Consider the following 14,287-nt stretch of genomic DNA (forward strand, 5'->3'; position numbering starts at 1 on the left):
GATTAGTGGGTGAGACACCGTCAGGTTTCTCACATGAGGAAGAAGGGGGATTTGTTGTATTCTGATCCCGTGAAGGTGATCGAAGTGTTGAGAGGTGTGGTGAGAGTGCATGAAGGACAGGTCTGGAATCTAGCCAGATTGACCCTCATCAAACATAGTGAAGGGAATAAAATAACATGAAGGGAATAATACAATCAAACCATTGTAAATATATGTGTACATAGGTGAGGAAAGGAGATGTGTTGGATTGTGCATTCTCTGTGTTGTAGTTAGCATCATCAGGCCATGGAACCTTAGTTGGGGAATTCCATGGTGGAATGTTTTCTCTGGAATCTGGTCAGTCTGGAGTTGGAGAGAAGCTGACCAGTGCTGGGCGTCGCTGTGAGAGTTCTTCTCTTAAATAAATAAGCAGTAATCTACATACCTGCTGTATGGACCTTTTTCTTTTCTTATACATCTAGCAGTGAGTTCTCCAACCCCACAATAAGTACTTTCTTTCAGAATTGTTACAACATCTTTCCATACAAGATACGCTGCATTACAGACAACCCTAGAGTAGGCACCCATTATCATGGCCCAGAATTGATCTCTAGCTATGTCAATAGTACAATGAACAAAAGTGACGGATTAAGTACTTATTTATCAAAACCAGGCCCCGGGTTAGAAGGTGTAGATACCCCACACAGCATAAGTCTTGTCTCTAGGGATCTGTGCCCATGCTCACACTATCATTTTGGAAAGGAGTAGGTTAAATTGTAAGTTCATAATAAACCAACGCAACCCCTGATCAATCATTTGTTTAAGATATTCCACAGGTTCAAGGAAGGTGAAGAACTGAGTAGCACATTATTTCAAACAATTGTTGTTATGTATGTAAAGGCTTATAATTCTTTGAAGGTAGGAAGAGATCACATTGACTACGTGTGAATCTGTGTGCCATCATTTTGTTGCAATATAAAAATCGTGTTGTTTGCACTAGAAAAGGCTTGCTATTCTTTAAAATTATGAGGAGAGTATATTCAGTGGCAGAAATGAATTTGCCATATTTTTTGTCATCAAAATCAATATTTGTTCCTTGTAACAACAATAAAGTCTTATAATTGTTTGGATGAAGGTGGGGAATGCATACAGCAGCTTTAAATTGGTGTGTCATCTTTTTATAGTGAGCGAAAATACAGTTTGATTGCATGTGGAAATCTGTATAATTAGTACCCAGCAAGGGTCAATCGGAATGTTACAAACAATCTGATTGGCCCTCGCCTGGTCCATACCCCACACAGAATCCCTCAAAGCTTCTTTCACTTCCCGGCGGGGGGGTAGGAGTTGACAGCCCCTCAGCCAATGAGGAGGTTCGGAACAGGGTAATCCCCGTTCCGAGGCTCCGAAGGGCGGGAGGCTGCCATCCTCCACCGCCAGTCGGGGATTCAGGTAAGTATTTTCCACCCCCCACCCCCATTCCCCCAACCAATCCCCTTCCTGCCCTCCCAACCCCACTTACCTTCTTTTCTTCCGTTTTTGAGAGCGAACGCCCTCGGAACATTTCTGTCCCCAGCGTTTCCGCTCCCGATGGCCGACATGGAAAGGGAAAATGGACGTTGTTTTCCCTTCCCCAGCCGCCATTTCTTTGGTCATTATTTTTTCTTTTTCTGTTCCGAAAATGCTGTAGAGTTCCGGAACAGAAAAAGATTGATATTAGTACCCTGATCTTGTGGGCCGGGGTACTAATATCAATAAGCCCCTCGCCGCAGGGCCATTGCCGAGTCAGGTAATGCCCTGGAGCCTTCGTTAAGGCCCTTGCTTTGCTCGGGCCTGTAACTATGGGCCCCGGGGCATTAGCTGATTCGGTAATGGCCCCGCGGCGAGGGGCTTATTGCTTAATTATTTGGCGGTCAGAGATGAAATTTAGTGACTGTGAATCAGTTTGCCATATTTTTGTGGCAAGAGAAAATGCATTTTGATTTTGTGGGAAAATTCTTATCATCTCTGTCAGTAGATTCAATTCTGTGAGTGTAGATCAGTTTAAAGCACATCAGTTGGCTGATAGTAATAGGGGAGAGAAAATCACAGTGGCCAACTTGCATGACAAGCAAATGTGACATGTATTGCTTGAGGCATGCAGGTGAATGCATTCACTTGTTCAGTGGTTTTAAATCAGTGCACCATCTTTTTGAAGTGAGAGGAAATAATTGTTTGTTTAGAAAAAGCCTTCTAACACTTTTAGGTAAGAAATTGAATTCAGTGTCTGTAACTGAGTGTATTATGCTTCTCTGGCCAGAGTTCATTTCGTATCTAACTGTTTTATCTGTTTATACTCAAATAACACCCTTCTGGCTTCTATTGAAAATACAGTGTCTAACTGAGTGTGTATGATGAGGATGAGGATAATGACGAAGATGAAGGTGGTGACCCATCTGATTCCAAGCTGCAACACATGATGTTGGAAACCTGTAATACAAAGTAGGAGGAGGAGAAGGACACCGGTACTGCAACAGCCGGGTCTGGGGCTCAGTGATTTAATGCATCCATTACAGGGATCCATGTTTGACCCCATGATCACGGGTTTGAATCTTGTCAGGACCACTCAGCCCTTCATCCTTCTGAGGTTGATAAAATGAGTAAAATTGAGTTGTTTAACAATAAACATCTGTTAACAGCGCCAAGACGGCTCACCGGGAGGAAAGCAGTATGCCTAAATTATGTTACTGGAGGGAATGCTACCAAATTGCTGTATGGTCTTTCAAAGTCAGCATTCAGATTTGAACATGCAACACATCAGTGTGTGGCAGCCACAGCACCATTTCTGCCACCAGCACCCTTGCAGCCACAAGAATGTAGTATTAAATAGCTGAGAGGGGTCCAGAACTTGTTCACCCAGAATCTTAGGTCAAGATAGATTTTATTTGAAACAGAAAAAGATATTGAGGGTCAAGCTCAAACAGAAATGGTTAGGAAAGTATTAAGTAAACAATTCCATCCATTCAAGGCTCTATTTATAAAGTTCATCAGATTTTGGGGAACCTTCCAATCACTCACAGTCTGTAGGATTCTCTTTCCAGACGTCCTCTGGTTTTCCTCCTATTGGTGGTGGGCTGCAACTACCTTAGTTCTTTCCTGAATATCATATAGGCATCAATGTGTCTCTTACAAAAATTTAAAAAAGGATTGTACTTTCAAATCATGCTTCAAGCTGGACACCAGCCTCTAAGCACGGAACAAGGTATCAAACCTAAGTTGCTCAGTGTTGTCTTGCTTTCTAACCAAGAGCGTTGACATGACATATCCTCCTAGCCATGCATGAGCCCCACAAAGCTAAATCTTCACTTTCACTTGCAGACAGAACCAACTGGATTTGATGGCCCCAGTTTCAAGACATCTTAAAGGGGACTGATCACCTCTCTTTCCTTGTGTCATGATGTCTTCCCTCTTTGCATCGTCTCTACTCCACCCCTAATCCTTATCCTCTACACCACGTGCCACATGCTTGGTCATCCTCCCACTGTGAGTTTAACCCATTCCGATCAGGATCTCACCCCATCTTGGACTAAATGTACCATCTCGTTTTTTCATGCGCTAACTAGCTACCACTTTACTAGCCCTTTGTGCTTTCTTCTGGTTCCCGCTTCCTGATGTCTTCCTCCTGCCACCTCCTGCTGTTTGTCACTTACCACCTTCTGATGTCTTCTTCCTACCACTTGCTGATGCCTTCCTCCCACCATCTCTTCTCCTTATATCTCCCTCCTAATGTTTTTCTTCTCCTACTACATCCTGGTGTGTTCCTTCTTCTACCACCTCCTCCATCTTCCTCCTACCACCCCTGATGTCGTTCCCTCCTACCACCCCTGATGTCTTTCTCCTCCTACCACCTCCAGATGTCTTTCTCCTCCTACCACCTTCAAATGTCTTCCTCCTACCACCACCTAATGTCTGTTTCCTCCCACTCCCAAAGGTATCTCCTCTCAACCTTTTGCCTACAGGCCTCCTCCCCCTTCTGCAACGGCCTCCTCCCTGAATCACCAGCTCACTTCAAACTCCTGCCACAACCTTCTCCAAACACCCACACCTCCCCTTCCTGGGGCATATGTGTCATCCTTTAATGAGCCCCCCCTGAGAAATATCTAAGTGTAAGGGCATACATGTAGCTGTTCATATTGTGGTGGATCTGTGATTGGTTACAGTGGAATTGATCCCCCCTCAGGTGTAGCATATGCCTTAGTATGTGATTCAATTGGTGACTGGACCACAGCTTTAAAGAGCTAGTCTGCCATCTTGGATTCCTTGTCTTTGTGAACCTGCACATGCGAGCTGGCATCTACTGACTACACCTAAGCCCTGTCTGCAGTGGTACCCCCAGTGCATGTGGTGGGTGCTTCGTAGTTACAGTAACTCTGTGGAAAGTGAACCTGGTTTGGGTAGGGAGTGCACTGCCCAGCACAAGGTCCTTGGTCGCTTCAACGACCGTTAGTATTTTGGTGCAGCGTGTGACTGTCTCCTGCACAGTGGAAGGGGTTAAGTGAGGGTGACCAGGGGTCCTCCTAGTAATGTTCCTATGGCTATCGTCATTAGATTGTCGAGGTATTATTTTCTTCGTAAATAAATGGTTAGACTTAACTGTTTAGATGTTTATTCAACACTGAAATGTTCCAGGATGGATTGTATATCGCTCATGCCTGGTTTCTGCTTTGATGGCTACTTCAATAAAAGATATGACAGTTGTGGAGTGTGGGTGGGTTCAGTTATGGTGGATGGGGACTTTTTTCCATTCTTCAATCGAAGATCTTCTCCATCTTGCCTTTTGATTGCTTGTTCAATCCTGAGATTGAAAAACGTGTGGTCGTGTGGTTTAGTTAACAGTATTTTTTTATCGGATTCTCAATTTCTTTATCTCCTTCTTACTCATGGTATCGTAATCCTAGCTTTTTCTTTCATCTGCATCCTAAACTGGTTGATGGTGGTCGGTGAAGACTGTCTTCCACAATACTTTGATTACCTGAACAATTAAATGACCCTCTTTTCCATGATGTCCCAGCCCTTCGCTTAAATTAATCACATTAAAGTTTGTTCACTCAGTGCCAAGGGCTTCAGAACGCAGTTCTGTTTCAAACATTGACAGTGTTACAAAATAAAGTTGAAACTATGTAAGCACCTAGCCGAGGTTGGGAAACTTGCAGGAGGCAAACCCGGATTTTCCTGAGGAAGAGGAAACCATACAAAAGGTTTTGGGCCTCATTACGAGTCCGAAAGTAACCGTGCTGGTATTACCGGCGGGTTGCTGCCAGACCCGTAATGATTTACTGGCGCCGGACTTGCCGGAAACACTGGGGTATTACAACAATAGGACTACATGGGAATGGGGACCAGGGAAGCACCAGCGCCGTTATTAACTGTGCCGGTGCTTCTGTGACGGTCTGCCTACCGTGGCTGCTGTATCCAGCAGGGTCTCCCCTCTAAGGCACAGCGGCACTGGCAGGCAGACTTGTAGTATGCCGGTCCGGAAACAACGGTGCGGGTAAGCTTACCCGCACCGTTGTTTCTGCACCGGCATACTCGGAATGAGCCCCATTGATTTTTGACAACAGAGCCTGCAGAGAGGTTATGAACTGTCTTTTGAAATACTGATGAACTTTTTACATAAGCAACAGAGATTACAGTAATTGGGCCAGCCACAAGCCAAAGACAGAGGCCATTGCTCTGAACCACATCTTTTTGTTGTTGTTTTCTCACAGTACTAACCTAGTAACAAACTCCATGGTGTTACCCGGCACTCCACGAGTTAAGGGCACTTGGCCCCCTCCGTTGGGGAGGCGGAGTGTCAGTGTGACGTGGGAGCGGGGAAGTGGGGGTTTGTGGGAAAAGGCGCGTAGGGCGCCAGTTAGTACGTTGGTGAGGGAAGAATAAAGAAGTTCCTTCGTGCCTCCGTGTGTGCGTCCTTTCTTTGTGCCGCGACCTCGGCAACATTGGCGACGAGGCTGTTCCTCGCACACCGGAGTCCTCCAGCGGCAGTCCGCCGCGTCCTGGCTCGCGTGCAAGGCATCACGCGGAGCCTCCTCCTCCTGCTCCTCCTTCCGTGGCGCTGGGCCCAGAAACCCGCCAGTGCTCGCGCGGGCGGCTGCCGACCCGCCGCGCCTCCTCCTCCGCATGCAAGGCTGCAGCTGAAAGAAAAAAAGAAAGGAAAGTAAAAAAAAAAAAAAAAAAATTTTTTTTTTTTCTCCTCCTTCTCGTTTATGTAAAGCAACGCGCGTGAACCGCATCCTCTACTCCAGGCGGTCCCTGCTGTCCACGCGATCGCAGAGGTATCCTCTCCTGACGACATGAGTGTTCAGGGATCCAATCCTGGGTCCCCCCAGCCTGTGCGCGCTTCCAAATCAATACAGCTGAGGCTGCCCCCGCCATTCACCATGACGCCACAAGCGACGAAAGGACCCAGGTGGACTGACTGGATGGACGACTTCCACCATTTTGTGCGGGGGTCCGGCGATGGTGATTCCCCCAACATCAGGGACATTTTTCTCAACCTCGTGGGGGGTGAAGTCAAGATGGTAGTAAAAACAATCCCGACGGCAGAACAAGACTCTTTCCCCAACCTGATTAAGGCCCTGGACAAGCTACTCATCATCGAAGTCAACCGAGACTATGAGAGATACCTATTCAACAAATGCACCCAGCTGCCACACGAGACTGTTGATGAGTTCATAACTCGCCTAAGAGTGAAAGGTGCTAACTGCCAGTTCGACGCTTTCTCCCTGGAAGAAGCAATACAGTTGAGAGTGATAGAAGGTTGTCTCTCTCCTGCGCTCAAGAAACAACTTTTGAAAAAGCCTCTCACCATCCCCGAAGTGAGCGAACTCGCTCGCATACACGAGAGAGTTGATGCACAAGCCTCATCCATGAGCAATACAAATATCCCCAAACAAGACACCAATGAACTCATAGGCGCCATACAGCCGCCTCGACAAGGCGACAGAGGACCACAACAATATAGAGCACCAGGGATACCAACCCCGCGCCAGCAAAGACAGTGCTATCGGTGCGGGATGTCCTTCCCACACTCCGGGTCGTGCCCAGCATTATCTCAACGGTGCACGAACTGCGGAAGAGAGGGGCACTTCCACTCTGTATGTAGGGAGGGCATACCATTTCCCCTGATGCGTCCACAAGCACCCGCCAGAACGCCGTTTCGGCCGCCACCCCAACAATACAATCAACCGAGGCAGTACCAACAAGGGCAAAACCAGAGACGATATGTCAGAGCAATTGATGAGTACCAAGTGCAGGGATACTACGTGCAACCAGACCAGGTGGACCAGCCCAGGCATTTCGTGGATGAATACAAAAACCCCGCCATGGAACAAAGGCCTGAGGCATTCTATCATGAAGATCAAGAGGCGGCCTACAATGCGCCGCATGATCCATATGATCAGGACGAGTTTGTCAATCTCATTCTTGATAACGAAGAGGCGCGGGAAGCCCCAAAAATACCGATCAAGATGGGAAATTACCAATTTCAGTTCATGATCGACTCTGGCGCCACTGTAAACATCATGGGCGAGCAGGACTATGGCAGGATGTCAGACCCACCACAGCTGGCCCCGTCACATTCAAGAATCTTCCAGTGGGGCGCTACTACTCCGTTGCAGACGGTGGGTCAATTCGCTCGACGGTTTCTCCTGAATGGACGACAGGTGGACACCACCATCCATGTCATTCGCTCGCTCACCAGGAGTAGATGCCTTATCAGCTACCACACAGCATCCCGCCTGGGTCTGATCGAGATCCACGTGAAAGCTGGTGATACCATTACCGCAACTTCAGACAACCCGAAGGACTCAATTAGCACAATGGCATGCGTTCAAAACCAGAACCTAATAACACAAGACGACATAATGGAAAAATTCCCAAAGCTGTGTACCGGATTGGGTAAACTCTTAGCCCCTCCCATCAAGCTACACATCGACCCGCTGGTACGCCCAGTGCCGCAACACCCCAGACGGGTTGGGTTTCACCTCCAAGAGGCAGTGTCCGAGGCTCTCCAGCAACTGCTCTCCGACGGCATTATTGAGCCAGCAACGGGCCCAACCCCATGGGTCTCCCCCCTGGTGGTCGTACCCAAAGAAGGTGGAAAAATCCGTCTATGTGTGGACATGAGGGTGGCCAACATGGCTATCCAGCGGGAGAGGCACCCGGGTCCGTGCATAGAAGACATGATTGTGCAGTTGAACAACGCCCAGATGTTTTCCAAGCTCGACCTAGTTCAGGGCTATCATCAACTGGAGCTACACCCTGACTCTCGAGTCATCACAACATTTGCGACACATGATGGCCTATTCCGGTACCGCAGACTGAATTTCGGAATTTCGTCCGCTGCGGAGATCTTTCAGGAAGCCATACGTCAAATTATCAGACCCGTTAAGGGTGCTCTGAATTACAGTGACGACATACTTGTGTTCGGCGCTTCCAAGGAGTCCCACGACACAGCGCTGCACGCCACGTGTGAAGCTCTTCAAGCTGCTGGTCTCACGCTCAACATCTCCAAGTGCAGATTCAGCAAGACGAAACTTAAATTTTTCGGTCACATCTTCTCCGGGGAAGGGATGATGCCGGATCCCGACAAAGTTGCCACAATCACTGGCCTTGGCGAACCGCTGCAGGTTGCAGACGTCCGCTCCTTCCTTGGCATGGCAGGGTACTGCGCGAGATACATTCCCCATTTTGCCTCCCTCACCGACCCGCTGAGGAGGCTCCTGCAGAAGGAGACAGTGTTCGAGTGGACTCCCGCATGCCAGCAGGCATTCACTGCCATCAAGCAGGCCCTCACGGAGGCTCACCGCTTGGCCTACTTCAACCCCGCGTGGCACACCGAGGTGGTGGTGGACGCAAGCCCAGTCGGCCTCGGGGCCATATTAGCTCAAACCAGTGGGGCGGACATCAACCCGAGACATGTGGTCGCTTATGCGAGCAGAGCGCTGTCCACGCCGGAGCTGGCTTATTCGCAAGCCGAGAAGGAGAGTTTGGCCGCAGTATGGGCATGTGAACACTTCCACAATTTCCTCATCGGGAAGAAGTTCACACTGATTACCGACCACCAGGCACTCCTATCCCTGTTCGGGAACCCGCACACCAAGATGCCACCAAGGATTGAGCGGTGGGGCATCCGGCTTCAAGAGTACAACTACGACATCATCCATCGCCCCGGAGGTGAGCTAAACCCAGCCGATTATCTATCACGACACCCTGTGGGGCCCCCGCTGACGCGGAAAGGAGATGTGGCCTATGTGCAGTATATAGCAGATCGATCGCTACCACCGGCGTTGTCCCTTGAAAGGGTGGCCGCCGCATCTGCCGCTGACCCGACGACAGCCCTTGCAATCGGTTTGACTTTAACCAACAAATGGAAAGACCACCATAGGGCAATGCTAGCCCATCCGGGCGTCAATAAACAGGAAATCGCGAGATTGGCCAGAGTGCAGGGTGAACTGGCTGTGAAGGACAACGACATTCTTCTACGTGGCTGCAGGATTGTTATTCCCGCCACACTACGAAACGAGGTGGTCCGCACGGCCCACGAAGGTCACAGAGGGGCGGAGAACACCAAGAAACAGTTGAGATGCTACGTCTGGTTTCCCTTCCTAGATGTGGCGGTCGATGAATGGGTAAAAAACTGTCACGCGTGCCAGTGCACCGCCTCAATGGAACGTCCACCCCCGCTGCAACACACACAGATACCAGATCGCCCCTGGGAACGAGTAGCTGTGTATTTCTACGGACCGACCGAAACTGGCGACTACCTCCTGCTGCTAATAGATGAACATTCAAGGTTCCCCATAGTCAAGTCGGTCTCCACCACAGCGTTTCCCCAGGTGGCAGAGGTGCTAGAGGAAGTATTCAGCGAGTGGGGGGTTCCCAAAACCATCAAGTCTGACAATGGACCACCATTCTGCGGGCACGAGTTCGGAGAACTAGCGATGCATTTGGGTTTCAAGCACATGAAGATAACTCCTCGACACCCGCAAGCGAATGGGATGGCGGAACGCTTCATGGCCTCCATCAAGAAAGCGATACAGAGAGCCAAGGTGGAGGCAGTTAACCCGCATCAAGCACTGTGCCGCCTCCTGAGAGCTTACAGGAATACCCCACATGAAGTAACGAACAAGACTCCTGCTGAACTAATGTTTCGCTATGAGGTGCGAACCCGCATCCCACGCAACCCGTCAAGTGAAGAACCGCTTGACACTGAGACGCTCCAACGTGATGCTGAAGCAAAGGAGAAGGCAAGATGTGACACTGATGCGAGGCGCCACGCTGAAACAAAAGATTTCCAGGTAGGAGACCACGTCCTTGTGCAACAACAAATAACCAGGAAGACAGATCCGCAATTTGCCCCAAGTCCCATGAGGGTAGTCGCTGTAAAAGGTACTATGGTGACGGCTGAAGATCAGAATAGAGCCGTCACCAGGAACTGTCAACAATTTAGACACTATATCAAGAGAGAGGGCTCGGAAGAGCCGAGGAGGTCTGTTTCCCCAGAACCTCGCATGCAGAGAGATGACCTGTGGACCCCTCCGGTCGGGGATCCGGGAGGGACGAGCCAGGGAGTGGACAATCCATTCGTCCTAGAGGCGACAGCTCAAGATGAGAGGCCCCGACGAGTGATCAAGAAACCAATGAGACTTGTTGAGGAATGTTGAGCTGATGTCAGGATATAATGTTCGGGGGTAGTGTTACCCGGCACTCCACGAGTTAAGGGCACTTGGCCCCCTCCGTTGGGGAGGCGGAGTGTCAGTGTGACGTGGGAGCGGGGAAGTGGGGGTTTGTGGGAAAAGGCGCGTAGGGCGCCAGTTAGTACGTTGGTGAGGGAAGAATAAAGAAGTTCCTTCGTGCCTCCGTGTGTGCGTCCTTTCTTTGTGCCGCGACCTCGGCAACACATGGCTGGATCCTTTTCATACTACAGCTATTATAATGTCATCTCTACTAATATCTCAACAGTCCCTTGACATTTCAAATACTATTTGCATGCAATGCAATGCTCCTTTTATTTCATGCCTGTTCAGATTACGGCCTGCTGAATGGCCGTTCACCCCACAGCGCTTCAAAGCCAGAACAATGGGAGAATGAAGATGCTATAAGATATTAAGTAGCATAACAAAGACATAAGTACAGCAAGGGAGGCATGACGTTGTGTAAAAGAAAACAAGACATACAGAGTGAGTTATGGTTAAAAGATGAGATGGAAAAAGAATGAAAACAAAGAAAAATGAGGGGAGAGTGGTGAAATACATACAATAGGCTGTGGATGGGTTGTGCACGGGCACAACTTGCAGCATATGAAACTGTGCCGTGCAGTGTGGGGAGTGCATATTTTCGTTGCTTGTCCTTGCCACCTTTCAGTCTAGAAAGTGCTCTGAATACTATTAGAGCCCCAACAACGTTCTGCCATGCCTTAAAGCTTCCGTGACTTTGGCAAATGGCTCTTGTGTCGTGCGTTTCCTGAATACCTCTTAAATATATGGCAGCCCCAGCTTAATGTTTTACTATGGGGGATTGCAAAATGTTTGCGCCTGCAAAGGTTAACGCGAGTGTGTTCACAGAACAGGAAGGAATGGTACACCCGGAGGGTTGGAGGAGGCGGGTCGCCACGCCCACGTCCCAGGCACTGCCTCTTCATAAAACAACTCGCACGGAGTACGAGGTCTGCTGACACCGCCCCACCGCTGCCAAACTAAAGCACTACGAGCCGCTGCTGTGCTGCAGGTAAGAACGGGGCCCTCGAATCCTGCTTTCTACTCGCGGCCTACAACCCACTAAGAATCCCCGGTCTCCCCTAGGATTCCCGCCCGATGGGTGCGACTTCGCTCGGACACAGCTGCTTTAACCCTCAAGCGAAAGGCCGCGCCGCACCCTTCAGCGAACATTTTTTTTTAAAAAGAAAAAAAAATGGGTCTTGCTGTTCACAGCTTTGATTCGATGGGGTACTGACAGGGCAGAAGTGACCTGTGTTGAAATGTTTTCAGCTCTTTGTGGCGTTCAAACATTAAGACTTCAAAAAACAGGACGGGTTTTCACAAAGGGAATGCATGCATACGTGTATAAAGTAAACATGTATCCAACATGAATCGTACATTGATAACGTTCAAATAATTTAAAATCCCATCACTGAGGCCCATTGCAAAAGTAAATTGTGGGAGAAAAACTCGTGACATTTATCTTTCAAAAAAGTGGTTTGTTTCGCTGGTTTGGCATACCTAATGGTTTGGGAGCAGCCATTCCCCTAAAATAGGTTGCGATTCAACATTCTTTTCATTTATTCCCCATTTATACAAGGTGGCAGGGACAGCTCTGCTTTCGTCCTTCTGAAACTGCTTTGAATTTGGTTCTTTTTGTTATATTGAATCAACATTAATACCTGGAGATTGTTATTGAACTTCTCTGGTATTGACTGCCTTCAGAAGCAAACCGGGCAGCAACAATACAATTTCCAGTCATTTTTTTTTTTTCTCTCAACTCACTCTTCCTCTCTGGGAGGGCCTTTTTTTGCTGCAACATGGTATTTAACACATTGGTAGCCAAAGCTAAAACAGTGGGTAACGCTTTCACTTCCTTAGAGAGGGAAATGGTGTACTTTCACACGACACTTAGCGCATGTTCCTCTTAAACCAAGTTGCAATTAAAATGCTTTACTTTTGAAGGCAACCATGCTATTTAATAACTCCAAAATGTATTGATTTATTAGTTTGCTTGTTAGGTGCTTATACAGCAAATGAATTCAGTTTCAAAGCGGCAGCAGGGAGGGAACATGGGATCGAAGTACATTAAGAACACAAATATAAATACACGTTTAATTTACTAACTCAGTTTGTCCATTTACTTTACTCACACTTGAAGAAACTCTTTTTGTTTTAACTTCAATGCCATGTACTTAAAGACTTCAGGAGGGGTAATTATTGCTTGGGTTAATGATCCTTCACCAATTTATGGTTCTCGGCTGTAACTTGGTGGCAGGTCATTATCATGTGATAAGCCCCCCCCCCAAAGGTTATATTATCTACTTAATACACGTGTTCTCTTTTTATCATACCTGCAGGACATATTTCTATATTTTCATATGTTGAATGAAAGTGGGTTTCATGTAGAAACGCCTGATGTGTACAGCCATCGGCTTAATCCAGTTGGCTGCTCAACTTGTCTGACTGGCATCGTGTTTTTAGTTTTGGATATTTTATAAGCCAAAAGTATTGAGATGGCATGTGAGGGGAACAAACGGCTTCAGAGTGTTTGGTTATATACACTGCTAATGACCCTACTAATCCCTATGGCCATTCCCATCCACTGGCTGCCCCTCTCTAGCCAAAATACTTCCTCCTGGGATCTCTTTGAGCTAGCTCTACTAAGCAATAACCTCAAACTTTGATTTGCCAGTGTTTGGTCTAAGCAGTTGCTTAATTGCAGTTCTAAATGTGCCATTGGTGTCATAAAAACTACCAAGAGTGGTATCAGCCACTTGATTTATATTTGTTCCCTGCACTGAAGCCCTGTCAAATAAGTACTGACACTGGTTTTTGTGTCGGCATGGACTAGACTTTTGCTGGGCTCTGCCATCTTGTGGCCGGATAATCGCACCATTTTCCAGCTGCTGCCGTCCTATGGACAGGTAGAGCATGGTTATTATGGTGGCTCTGCGTCAGCTCACTACTGTGGTACATTTGAGGGCTCATTTTAGGGGCTAATTTACATAGTCTATTGCTATTTTCAAAGGTGACCCTGTTGAGTAATGATTTGATGCCACTCCATCAAAGGAGGTCTCTGCCCGCTGCTGCCCTCTGGTTGGAGGGCAGCAATTGAGTTAGGGTTTCCAAACGAGGCAAATTTACACTACATTGATTTTAAATATTTATGTATTTCCATGATCATTGGTTGTCCAAGTGTGGGTCTTGAGTAGGTTTCAATGGGTCTTGAGCAGTGCATCTGACCCTTGTAATGGTAACAGCATGTCATCCTCTAATTATTAGACACGTATCCATTCCATCAGCAGGAAATGGATAAAGGGCTGAGTTGGGCCCTCCGGGATCTGAATTTGTAATCCAGAGTATTCCCACGTGTGTTGTGTTGGCCCACTGAGTAGTCTTGGCAGGTGCCCTTTGCTGCAGCATGTATTGTTGGGTGGGGGGGGGTGCTGTTCCTAATGGTGGGGCCTAATCCCTACTCTGATGCCTGGGCCTATAATTGGGGTAATAAGCCATACTGTGCTGTAACATGTCTAGAGGCTCCCAAAAATCTGTGGAAATCATTTAAGCTT

General features: G+C 47.9%; 1 protein-coding gene across 1 annotated transcript in view; it reads left to right on the forward strand.

Moving 5' to 3' along the window:
* The first annotated feature begins 11,415 nt into the window (after positions 1 to 11,415).
* ANXA4 (annexin A4) overlaps positions 11,416 to 14,287 on the forward strand; it is a 222,912-nt gene continuing 220,040 nt past the window's right edge. Inside the window, exon 1 of the mRNA XM_069618906.1 lies at positions 11,416 to 11,745. The gene's annotated coding sequence lies outside the window, so the exon portion shown is untranslated. The remainder of the gene's footprint in view (positions 11,746 to 14,287) is intronic.

Source organism: Ambystoma mexicanum, chromosome 10 (genome assembly GCF_040938575.1).
Source record: "Ambystoma mexicanum isolate Mex_15411 chromosome 10, UKY_AmexF1_1, whole genome shotgun sequence".
Taxonomy (NCBI): Eukaryota; Metazoa; Chordata; class Amphibia; order Caudata; family Ambystomatidae; genus Ambystoma; species Ambystoma mexicanum.